Genomic DNA, 13,081 nt, shown 5'->3' with positions numbered 1-13,081 from the left:
TTCTTAGTCCGTAGTTAGCAGTCCGATGTTAGTAATTCAATTTTAATGGTTCATTTTTAGGTGTTTAATAAACCCCCAATGAAATAAATAAAAACCCCCATCGTATATGTATTGGTCGAGATTAATCTTGACCCATGGTACCGGTGTTGTCAAATGACGTGTTGCGTACATAAAGTACCGGTGTTGTCAAATGACGTGTTGCGTACAATCATGGGATCTTATGATTAATCTTCTCGTATTGTTTACGGGTGATCCTGAACCATATAAAATTAAATTATGAGTACATATATATAAAATATCATGTTATTTTAAAAAGATGTGATTTATTTAATTTTCTCCAATTATTTTCGTAGCCAAACTAGTCTTAGATATCCGATCTCGTTTTGGTCATAGTTTCTTCGTTACAACTCCGTTTTCGTTGATTCAACTTGCCACTTCCTTGGATCGAGTCCCTCTTTAAGACTATGAACTTTAAATACCTTAGTTTGTATTCTAAATCACAGGTCATAGGTCAAACTTTAGTGAAACTTATGAAGTTAATCATTTTCCATCATGTAAACAACCTTAAATGATTATTTTTCTAAAAATACTTATACTTTGAGTTAAATCATGAAATTTTTATGTGTTATCATATTCATAGTAAAAATCATTTTTCCAGAAAATAAACCTCCAATTCAAAGTTTAAGATGGTTTTTAATTATCCAACCCAAAACAGCCCCCGGTTGCACTCCGACGTCGTAAAAACAGTTTTTAAGGTGTTCTTTGAAAAACCAAGTTATACCTTGTTAAATTAGCATATTTTTAAGTTATATTACAGGTCTTGGAGTATTTTAAAAGTTAAGTTATAAGGATCTATTTAGTTTGCAAACAAGTTTGAAAACATTCAAACTATGTTCTTGTTGTTAAAATTTTATACCACAAAATAAGATAGCTATATATATATGAATCGAATAAGGTTATGAACATAGATACTACCTCAAGTTCCTTGGACAAGGTTTCTGTAAAAGAGGAGTAAGAACCTAGAACCAAAAGGGTGATGGAATTGGATGAAAGATTGGAAGTAAGTTTGTGTTCTTGGAAGGATTTCTTGAAGTGTTTTTGTAAGGTTTTCTTATGAGATTTAAGTGTTGTTTTTGAAGCTAAATGATGGAGAAAATGCTTGGAGATGATCAAGTATGAAGTTAAGAGTATTTTGAGAGAGAAATGGAAGTGTAAGTATGAGAAAATGGGGTGAAGAAATGGTGTGCATGCATAAAAACGTTTTTAGGTTATAAAGGAAAAAAAAGATACCTAACTTTGTTTTCTTGCTAAATAATTCATGCTACTTGATAAATGGTTGGTTCCACATGTTTCTTAATCATTTAAGGCTGCTAAGGAGCAGATTTTTATTGGTATATACCAATAGTAAATACATCTAGAAGCTGCGTATGATACGAGTACATATACTCTAGATATACGTATAGAAATTTTGTGAAAAATGGAATGAGGATTCAAATATAGCTATCTTTTGTGAATACACTTATATGGTTTTATGTATTTAAGTTCTTAAAAGTGATTAAATTCATTACTTATACGATATATGTATAAACATTATAGGTCATAAGTATTTAAGTCAAATAACGTTGCGTATGGTTATCGTTTTGAAAACTTAAGTTAGTAGTTTCAAAATATACATATAACTTATTGTTATTAATACAAAATGAGATATTAAAACATTCTTAGATCATGTTAAATATGTATATATACATATATATACACAAACGTATAATTATCATATGTTATATAGTTCGTGATATCATCGGTCAAACTAGACGGTCAAACGTTGTGTAAAACTCTTTTCAAAAACATAAATCTCAACAATTTGGATTGCTTATCATGTTGGTAAGGTTTAATTTATGTAAATATTAATCTTACAAGTATAGAATGATCGAAAAAGTGCGGGTCATTACAGTACCTACCCGTTAAATAAATTTCGTCCCGAAATTTTAAAATTGTACCTATTTTGCGTCATCGGGAAACAAGTGTGGATACTTTTGTTTCATTTGATCCTCTCGTTCCCAAGTAAACTCGGGACCCCTTCAAGCATTCCAACGAACCTTAACGATCGGTATGTTGCTCTGCTTGAGCCGTTTAACTTCACGATCCATGATTTCGATTGGTTCTTCGATGAATTGTAGTTTCTCGTCGACATGGATTTCTTCAAGAGGAATGGTGAGGTCTTCCTTTGCAAGACACTTCTTAAGGTTTGAGACGTGAAAGGTATTATGTACTCCGGCGAGTTGTTGCGGTAACTCGAGTCGATAAGCTACCGGTCCAATGCGTTCGATGATCTTGAACGGGCCTACATACCTTGGGTTTAGTTTACCCCTTTTTCCAAAACGTATTACACCTTTCCAAGGTGACACCTTTAACATAACCATGTCACCGATCTGAAACTCTAATGGTTTCCTTCGAACATCGGCGTAGCTCTTTTGGCGACTACGGGCTGTTTTCAATCTCTCCTTGATTTGTACTATCTTCTCAGTCGTTTCGTGTATGATCTCGGGACCAGTTAATTGTCGATCTCCTACTTCATTCCAACAAATAGGAGATCTACACTTCCTTCCGTACAATGCTTCGAATGGCGCAGCTTTAATGCTCGCATGATAACTATTATTATACGAGAATTCTGCTAATGGTAGATATTTATCCCATCCGTTTCCAAAATCGATCACACATGCCCTGAGCATGTCTTCAAGAGTCTGAATCGTTCTTTCACTCTGCCCGTCGGTTTGCGGATGATACGCGGTACTCATATCCAAACGAGTTCCTAGGGCCTCCTGTAGTGATTGCCAGAACTTTGATGTAAATCTACTATCACGATCGGATATAATGGAAATAGGTATTCCATGCCTTGAAACAACTTCCTTTATATACAATCGTAATAGTTTCTCCATTCTATCCGTTTCCTTTATAGGCAAGAAGTGTGCAGACTTGGTGAGACGATCAACAATCACCCAAATGGTGTCGTATCCCCAGGTAGTCTTTGGTAACTTCGTGATGAAATCCATGGTAATACCATCCCATTTCCATTCTGGGATTTCTGGTTGTTGAAGTAACCCTGACGGCTTCTGGTGTTCAGCTTTGACTTTGGAACAAGTTAAACATTCCCCAACATATGTTGCAACGTCTGTCTTTAAATTAGGCCACCAATAATGTGTCTTAAGATCTTGGTACATCTTTCCAACTCCAGGATGTATCGAGTATCTTGTCTTATGTGCCTCATTTAATATCAACTTCCTTAATCCACCCAACTTCGGTACCCAAATACGATTTGCAAAATATCGAATTCCATCTTCCCGCATAACGAGTTGCTTCTCATACTTCTTCATTATTTCATTTCCTATATTTTCTTTAGTAAGTGCTTCTCGTTGAACTTCTTTGATTTGTGAGTTGAGATTCATGCGAATTTTTATGTTCATCGCTCGTACTCGAATTGGTTCTCGTTCCTTTCTGCTTAAAGCATCGGCCACCACGTTCGCCTTCCCGGGATGATAACGAATTTCACAATCATAGTCGTTTATTAACTCGACCCACCTACGTTGTCTCATGTTCAGCTGTTTCTGATCAAAAATATGTTGAAGGCTTTTATGATCAGTAAACACAGTGCATTTAACCCCATACAAGTAGTGTCTCCATATCTTTAATGCAAACACGACTGCTCCCAGTTCTAGATCATGCGTCGTATAATTCCGCTCGTGAATCTTCAATTGTCGGGATGCGTATGCAATAACTTTCTTTCGTTGCATAAGAACGCAACCAAAACCTTGTCGCGAAGCGTCACAATATATTTCAAAATCATCGTTCCCTTCTGGTAACGATAAAATAGGCGCCGTAGTTAACTTCTTCTTTAGTAATTGAAATGCACTCTCCTGCTCAGAAGTCCATTCATATTTCTTCACTTCTTTCAACCAGAAAGCACATTTAGAAAATTTAGCATATAGCTGTTCTTTTCTCAACAACTCTAATATCAACCTTAAATGCTGCTCATGCTCTTGCTCACTCTTGGAATAGATAAGAATATCATCAATGAAAACGATAACAAACTTATCTAAATATGGACTACAAACTCGATTCATGAGGTCCATGAATACAGCTGGCGCATTTGTCAACCCAAACGGCATGACCAAAAATTCGTAATGACCATAACGTGTCTGAAAAGCAGTTTTCGGAATGTCCTCTTCTTTGACACGTAATTGATGATAGCCCGACCTTAGGTCAATTTTTGAGTACACACATGATCCTTGAAGTTGATCAAATAAGTCGTCAATTCTCGGTAGTGGATACCGATTCTTGATAGTTAACTTATTTAATTCACGATAATCTATACACATTCGGAAAGATCCGTCTTTCTTCTTGACGAATAAAATTGGAGCTCCCCACGGTGAAGTACTTGGTCGTATGAATCCACGATCCAGTAATTCTTTTAACTGACTCTGAAGTTCTTTTAACTCGGACGGTGCAAGTCTATATGGAGCACGAGCCACTGGTGCAGCTCCTGGTACTAAATCTATTTGAAATTCTACAGATCTAAATGGAGGTAATCCCGGCAACTCTTCTGGAAATACTTCAGGAAAATCTCTTGCCACAGGCACGTCATTGATGCACTTCTCTTTTTCTTTCTTTTCGACTTTATTAACATGTGCTAAGATAGCATAGCACCCTTTCTTCAAGCACTTTTGAGCTTTCAAATAACTAATGAGTTTTAGCTTTGAGTTACCCTTCTCTCCATAAATCATTACTGGCGTTTTATCCTTACGAGGAATGCGAATTGCCTTCTTGGCGCACACAACTTCAGCTCCTATTTTGGACATCCAGTCCATGCCGACTATTACATCAAAACTTCCTAATTCTACGGGTATCAAGTCAATTTTAAACGTTTCTCCGGCTAAATTTATTTTACAATCACGACAAATTTTATCGGCTTTAATTAGTTTACCATTAGCTAACTCAATCATGTACTTAGCATCTAGAGGTAATGATGAACAATTCAATTTAGCGTGAAAGTCTCTACACACGTAACTTCTATCAGCACCAGTATCAAATATAATAGATGCGGATAAGTTATTAATGGTAAACGTACCCGTAACAAGCTCCGGGTCTTCACATGCCTCTCTAGTATTAATAACAAATGCTCTCCCACGTGCAGGTCCGATATTCTTCTCTGGATTCGGGCACTGGCTCTTATAGTGACCTTGTTTTCCACACCCAAAACAAGTAATGGTAGCCAAAGCAGTTCTATTTGCATTGGTGGCAGGAGTCTTGGTACCATTTGTATTTGTAACGAGAGCCCTACAATCTTCAGCAAGATGACCCTTTCGATTACATTTGTTGCATACCACATTACAGTAACCAGAGTGATGTTTGTGGCATCGGTTGCATAAAGGATTTTGTCCTTTATAACCAAAGCTTAAACCACTACCCGCACCTTGCGTGTTTTCTTGTTTCTTAAAAGATTTTTGTTGGTTACCTCGATCATAATTTCCATTCCACTTTCTTTTGTTACCTGATACCTTCACATCAGTATTGGATACTTTCTTATCCATGATGACCTGATCCATTAGCTCGTTTGCCATAGTTATAGCTTCATGAATTGTCTTAGGTTTCGATGCTGTAACATTTGCCTTGACCTTTTTGGGCAAACCATCTTTGTACATTTCAATCTTCCGTTCTTCGGTTGGGACCAATTCAGGACATAGCAAAACTAATTCCATGAATCGCTGATTGTAGTTGGTGATTTCAGTACCAATAACCTTCAGACTTCGTAACTCATCTTCCAACTTCCTAACCTCGTTCCTTGGACAATATTCGTTGATTAACATTGTTTTGAATTCTTCCCACGGAGTATCATAAGCTACATCTCCTCCTACAGCCTTCACATAATTTTTCCACCACGTGAGTGCACTATCTTGTAAAGTGCACGATGCATACTTGGTCATGTCCTTTTCAACACAACCACTGATTTTAAACACAGTCTCCATCTTTTCTATCCACCGGGTTAAACCGATCGGTCCTTCTGTTCCACTGAATGATGAGGGCTTGCAAGCTTGAAAAGTTTTGTAAGTGCACCCCACACGAGGATTTGGGTTAACTGCAGCACCTCTTGCAGCCTCGACCCATAACATTCTGTCGTTCACTCGCTGATTGATGAGTTCCTGGATTTCGTGTTCCGTCATTCGGTTTAATCGCGCCATATTCTTCTATAAGAATGAAAAGAAAATAATTATTCACATGGAATATTATAGATGTAGTGTATATTTACAGTACATTATAGCTTATTAATAATATGAACCAGGTATTATTATAAAAGCCTTTTCTTCTTATTAGCGTTTTATAATTATATCTAGGGTATTACCTACCCGTTAATGTCCATACTTAATAGCTTAGTACAGAATCAATTACTACCATCTAAATAATACTTAACCATGGAAAATTATTGCATTTCACACTTCACTATTTTACACATGCTTATCTTACATCGAACATTAAGCAAACCACACTAATAATATTATACAAAACATTATATGATCCCATGGTTTAATACGGCAGCGTATCGTTTGGTCTATTTTCTAGGACGTTTAGGTTCAAAGAATCGCTTAACGCTTATCCTGGCTGTCTGCCTATATTTTGGCTGTGGGACTGAAGAACTGGATGCCGGAATAGAACGAATAGGAATAGCGGAAATAGGGGTGGTAGTGTCTAGTGGAGTTGGTGCCACATCATCCTTACTAAACTCGGGATTTGAATTTTCTAATTCATTAGCCTTTCGTTTCTTTCCTAGTTCGAACTCTTCTTTTGTAATTTCCTGTATTTCTTCCTCGGGTTCACTTTCCTCCTCGGGTTCACTTTCCTCCTCGGGTTCACTTTCCTCCTCGGGTTCACTTTCCTCCTCGGGTTCACTTTCCGGGTTCTCTATAGTCGGTTCATCCGGAATTTGTGAGTCTTCCCCAAAGATATTATTTTCGTCATCGGATAGGTTAATGACTGGAACACCATCTGAAGATTCTGGTTCGGAGTCGCTGAATGTGATAACAAGTTTTGAGCCCGACATCTATCACACAACAACTAACCCATTAGTACTACATAATATTTACATATAAATTTTAACCAACAATGATAAGCAATGGTTTTTAAATCAGACCCGGTCAAAGTCCAGACTTACTAATGTATCCTAACGACTTATCAGTTAGACACACTAATGCAAACCTGGTTCGCTAAGACCACCGCTCTGATACCACATGTCATAACCCGTCCTTAACCATAAGAACGTGTTAGATAACGTATGATTTCATTGCGAGGTATTGACCTCTATATGCGACATTTTTGAAAGAGAAACTGCATATATTATACATTACAAACCATAACCATTATTTTTGTTACAAGCTTTAGACAATAAAAAGATGATTATCGTTTAGCGATAATCTTCGACTTACAAACTTTACATATAATGATAACAACACGATTTCGAGCATATTTTACAACACAAATCCTTGGGTATGCAGTTTTATTTTTGACACAAATATGCGTACGCAAGATCCTGCTCAAATTCAACATAATGCAGCGGAAGCTTTAGTAATCACCTGAGAATAGACATGTTTTAAAAGGTCAACATAAAGTTGGTGAGATATAGGTTTAATGCCGGCAGCAATATATATATATAGACCACAAGATTTCGTATATAAACAGTTTAATAAAAATATTCTAAGTGGTTGAGCACTTGGTAACCATACTTAACATTTAATCACGTCGCATATTCCCTTTATTATGAAATCTTACTACACCGTACCAAGTGTAGTCACGAAACGAAGTACTGTGCAACCGTTGAATACTGGTCGTCCAGTCCGGTTGGGGTTGTCAGGCCCGATAGATCTATCAACAGGATTCGCGTTTACAATACCGCTGTAAATAACAGTTACCAAGCTACAGGGAAGTATGCCAGTGGTACAACTCAACGTAGAATATATTTTTCAGTTACTTGTGTCCATAACGTAAAACATAAAATACATGTATTCTCATCCCGAAATATTTAGAGTTTAAAAGTGGGACTATATACTCACTTTCGTCTTGAAGATATGTAATTTCGACTTGGTCTCCGATTGATATCACGAACCTATCCATATATAGTTTATCAATATATTTCTATTTTAAACAATCGTCACATATATATACTTTTTATACTTTTAATAGTTTTAATAATTTCTTAGTCCGTAGTTAGCAGTCCGATGTTAGTAATTCAATTTTAATGGTTCATTTTTAGGTGTTTAATAAACCCCCAATGAAATAAATAAAAACCCCCATCGTATATGTATTGGTCGAGATTAATCTTGACCCATGGTACCGGTGTTGTCAAATGACGTGTTGCGTACATAAAGTACCGGTGTTGTCAAATGACGTGTTGCGTACAATCATGGGATCTTATGATTAATCTTCTCGTATTGTTTACGGGTGATCCTGAACCATATAAAATTAAATTATGAGTACATATATATAAAATATCATGTTATTTTAAAAAGATGTGATTTATTTAATTTTCTCCAATTATTTTCGTAGCCAAACTAGTCTTAGATATCCGATCTCGTTTTGGTCATAGTTTCTTCGTTACAACTCCGTTTTCGTTGATTCAACTTGCCACTTCCTTGGATCGAGTCCCTCTTTAAGACTATGAACTGTAAATACCTTAGTTTGTATTCGAAATCACAGGTCATAGGTCAAACTTTAGTGAAACTTATGAAGTTAATCATTTTCCATCATGTAAACAACCTTAAATGATTATTTTTCTAAAAATACTTATACTTTGAGTTAAATCATGAAATTTTTATGTGTTATCATATTCATAGTAAAAATCATTTTTCCAGAAAATAAACCTCCAATTCAAAGTTTAAGATGGTTTTTAATTATCCAACCCAAAACAGCCCCCGGTTGCACTCCGACGTCGTAAAAACAGTTTTTAAGGTGTTCTTTGAAAAACCAAGTTATACCTTGTTAAATTAGCATATTTTTAAGTTATATTACAGGTCTTGGAGTATTTTAAAAGTTAAGTTATAAGGATCTATTTAGTTTGCAAACAAGTTTGAAAACATTCAAACTATGTTCTTGTTGTTAAAATTTTATACCACAAAATAAGATAGCTATATATATATGAATCGAATAAGGTTATGAACATAGATACTACCTCAAGTTCCTTGGACAAGGTTTCTGTAAAAGAGGAGTAAGAACCTAGAACCAAAAGGGTGATGGAATTGGATGAAAGATTGGAAGTAAGTTTGTGTTCTTGGAAGGATTTCTTGAAGTGTTTTTGTAAGGTTTTCTTATGAGATTTAAGTGTTGTTTTTGAAGCTAAATGATGGAGAAAATGCTTGGAGATGATCAAGTATGAAGTTAAGAGTATTTTGAGAGAGAAATGGAAGTGTAAGTATGAGAAAATGGGGTGAAGAAATGGTGTGCATGCATAAAAACGTTTTTAGGTTATAAAGGAAAAAAAAGATACCTAACTTTGTTTTCTTGCTAAATAATTCATGCTACTTGATAAATGGTTGGTTCCACATATTTCTTAATCATTTAAGGCTGCTAAGGAGCAGATTTTTATTGGTATATACTAATAGTAAATACATCTAGAAGCTGCGTATGATACGAGTACATATACTCTAGATATACGTATAGAAATTTTGTGAAAAATGGAATGAGGATTCAAATATAGCTATCTTTTGTGAATACACTTATATGGTTTTATGTATTTAAGTTCTTAAAAGTGATTAAATTCATTACTTATACGATATATGTATAAACATTATAGGTCATAAGTATTTAAGTCAAATAACGTTGCGTATGGTTATCGTTTTGAAAACTTAAGTTAGTAGTTTCAAAATATACATATAACTTATTGTTATTAATACAAAATGAGATATTAAAACATTCTTAGATCATGTTAAATATGTATATATACATATATATACACAAACGTATAATTATCATATGTTATATAGTTCGTGATATCATCGGTCAAACTAGACGGTCAAACGTTGTGTAAAACTCTTTTCAAAAACATAAATCTCAACAATTTGGATTGCTTATCATGTTGGTAAGGTTTAATTTATGTAAATATTAATCTTACAAGTATAGAATGATCGAAAAAGTGCGGGTCATTACACTTATACATTTATAATTGGAAAAAGCTTCCATTTGCTGCTCCTCAATTTGGTCAGTTTTTAAGAAACTAGGTCATGTGCTTTTTTAAAAGTATAAGTTTGCAATCATTGATGCTTTGTGAACTTGGTTTTCTGACATATGTTTCTGACGATTTCAGATATCTCCCAGACAAGGTCTATTACAAGTCCGTGAGTTCACACTTGCAGAGATGGAGCACTTTGTAGACCTGATGAAGAATCGCATCCGAAGTTTTCTAAAGTTTCAAAACTACACTTTTTTATGTTTCCAACAGATGGACAAATGTCAGGGCAGTCTGCAAAAAAGTCTCTGTCTTGGTGAAGCAATCTGTAAGGGGATTGTTAATAATGAAACCCTGGTGTACTTTATCGGGAGAGTATATCTATTTTTGACATGGGAAGGGATTAAGGAACAACGATTGAGATTTAGGCAACATCTTCCAAGTGAGATGGCACATTATGTTTCAGATTGTTGGTATGCTGAAATCGAGTCTCCTTATGGTTAGATTGAGTGTGTTGGGATTGTCGATAGATCTGTGTGCACACACAGTAAGAATTGAACTATGTTAGGGGGCTTATTTATCAAACTTGTTGAAAAGATGATTTTGCGCTATGCTTTCTATTAACTTATGGATGTGTTTTTTATGTAGGATAATAGTGGTGTTGCTCTTGTAGCTCAAGAGAAATTTGCAGCACCTAAAGGAGTGGAGGTGTGGTATCCTTCTCTGTTTCCTAACAAGGTAATTAAATTATGTTTATCTAAGGTTGTTAAATCAGATTTTTTGACATCAGTTAAAACTAAATTTATTAAATTACAAATTAAAATATAAAAAATTAAAATATAAAAAATTAAAAAAAATAACTATTTGAGCTGATCATGTTTTGACATGTGCTGATGTTGAATCATTTGTACGGTATTATTTAATGTGATTTTTCTATGCATTTTCTTAGGCGATGAATGAAAAAGAGGGACATGAAGGCTGCTTTAGAATCCGAAAAAGCAGAGGCAGAATTTTAAGTATGTACCCTTTTAAGACGGTGTTGTCTAAAGGAAAACATGGTTTTAATATCAAAGGAAATAAAGAAAGAACACTGAGAGTTTTTACACCTTCTGAAACTGAACCATCGTTTGGTATTGGAGGAATCATCTATTATCTCTATAAACACTCCTTCACGAGACCAAGTGAACCCGTGGATCAACAGTTGAATGATTTTTCCCCACTTGTGGCCCCCATCAAATGTACCGTCTTCCCGTTAGGTACAGAATCACAAATATGAGCAAGAAAGATAATTACATGTATATTTACAATCTCTATATTCTAGAGATTAAGGACTTATGTAAAACTTAGGAATTTTAGTTATGCTTATTCACAATCTCTCTATTTTGTAGGTTCAAAGTACCGGTTACGCTTGTCAACGATACATGATCAGCCTCATTTACAATGTTCGAAGATGACATTAAAAAGTTTCTCAATAAAACGGCATATGAGTTGAAGAAGTCTGTTGTAGAAGATGATGAGATACCCTCTGAACTTCAACAGATTGTTGGCATGAAACTATTGTTTAAGGGTAGTGTGGCTGACATTAATAGGTTAAATGCATATTCTGTTAACACGATAAAGGAATACTGTGACGATGATGAACATATCTCCGTATTTAACGAGATGTTGAAGTCTTGATGAGGTTGACTTATTACCCTCAATAATTATCAACTCAATAAACCTATAAATTTGTTTATACTTAAATTTATTAATTTCACATTCTGTTACAGTTTGAGTGCAGGAAGAAGGGTCGGTAGGTAACAATGGAATTAAAAATCAACATGGTGAAAGTCAAAGTATTAGGTTGACGGGTCACATATATTTACTCAAAGTTGCTGTAAATTGGAAATGGGTGACACTATGGGTATGATATGGACTGAGCATTCTCTAAATGATATAAAAATGTCACAATTCAGGTTTGAGTGTTGTATTTTAAATGGTAAAAGTTCATGTGGGATTGCTACATTGGTCAAGTTGAATAAGTTTTATCAAACTGGCCAAACGAGTAATGAGGTGATGGAAGTTATTTATCAGTCATTTGAATAAAGTTGTCCACACATATTTAAATGATCTAAAATTTGTCATAAATTTAGAATTTTCATGGTAATAGTGTGATATTTGTTGCTTGGGTATATATAGGATTTGTTGGGCCCTAATTGGAAGTTTAACTTTAATGGGTCAACTTTATTAGATTGTTGACTTTTAAACGTTGGCTCTTTGCTAATTCTATGTTTTTTACACTGATCTAGGGTGATGAGATACAAGATAAGGCAACAGTCAAACCATGATGATGTAAGTTATTTGGTTTCAATATTTATTAACATATACTGTTTCAGCACAAATATGAGTTTCTGCAACTTTGTGAGGTCTATTTTAAGCTCTGACAATATATGCCAGTTTGAAAAAGACTCCGACTTTAGTAGCAAGTTGGTATAAACTAAATTCATTTTACTTTGTTTTTATTTCTATAAATATCTATCTATATTGTTTACTTTGTTCAATCACGACTGACTTTTTATTTAGTTCAATCAAAGTTGTTAGTTTCCTGTATTTTACTTTCTTTGAATATATTAACTTGGCATAACTATTCTGCTACAATAAATAAGAGGACAATAAATAACACTATTTACAATACAAATTTGTTATATTTATTACCAATATTATGTAAAAGATTATGGAAAAAAACTCGCGAATGCGCGGGTTATAAACTAATATATATATATATATATATATATATATATATATATATATATATATATATATATATATATATATATATATATATATATATATATATCATACCTTGAGTTATAAAGTGAGATATATCCACATCCAACA

This window comes from Rutidosis leptorrhynchoides, chromosome 9 (assembly GCF_046630445.1).
Source record: "Rutidosis leptorrhynchoides isolate AG116_Rl617_1_P2 chromosome 9, CSIRO_AGI_Rlap_v1, whole genome shotgun sequence".
NCBI lineage: Eukaryota > Viridiplantae > Streptophyta > Magnoliopsida > Asterales > Asteraceae > Rutidosis > Rutidosis leptorrhynchoides.
This window is presented reverse-complemented; position numbering follows the sequence as displayed.